The sequence below is a fragment of the Propithecus coquereli genome, unplaced genomic scaffold (assembly GCF_000956105.1).
Source record: "Propithecus coquereli isolate 6110/MARCELLA unplaced genomic scaffold, Pcoq_1.0 Scaffold488, whole genome shotgun sequence".
NCBI lineage: Eukaryota > Metazoa > Chordata > Mammalia > Primates > Indriidae > Propithecus > Propithecus coquereli.
In genome coordinates this window covers 197,715-198,475 of record NW_012150707.1, presented here as the reverse complement: position 1 = coordinate 198,475, position 761 = coordinate 197,715, and positions in this window count along the sequence as shown.

Genomic DNA, 761 nt, shown 5'->3' with positions numbered 1-761 from the left:
CAAAGAAATTAAAAACAGGATTTCAAAGAGATATTTGCATCCCTATATTCATTACAGTATTATGCACAGTAGCCAAGACCAATTCAAATATTCATTGAGTTGAATGACTATAGAAAATGTGATATATACACACAATTATTATTTAGTTTAAAAAAGAAAATCATGCCATTTGTGACACCATGACCGTACAATATGCTAAGTGAAATAACTACAGTCTGGAGGCTGGAAAGTCCAAGATCAAATCACGGGCATCTGGTGAGGGCTGCTCTCTGTTTCCAGATGGTATCTTGAACACCGTATCTTCTGGAAGGGAGGAATGCTGTGTCCTTATATAGCAGTAAGCAAAAGGGCAAAAAGGGACAAACTGCCTCCAGCAAGCCCTTTTAAAACAGCATTAATCCAATCATGAGGGTGGAGCTCTCATGACCTAAACACCTCCCAAAAGGCCCCACCTCCCAAAACTTTTGCATTGGAGATTAAGTTTGTGACACATGAATTTTCGGGGACACAGTCAGACCATAGCATATGAAGTATCTAAAATTGTCAAACTCATAAAAGCAGGTAGTTGAATGGTGGTTGTCAGGCATTGGGGGAGGAATACATGGGTAATTATTTCCCAATGGGAATAAGGTTTCTGTTATGCAAGTTGGATAAATTCTAGTAATCTGCTGTACAATATAGAAGCTGTACTTCATAATACGACATTATGTACTTGAAAATAGATTAAAAGGATAGATATTACTTTTAGTGTTATTAAACAA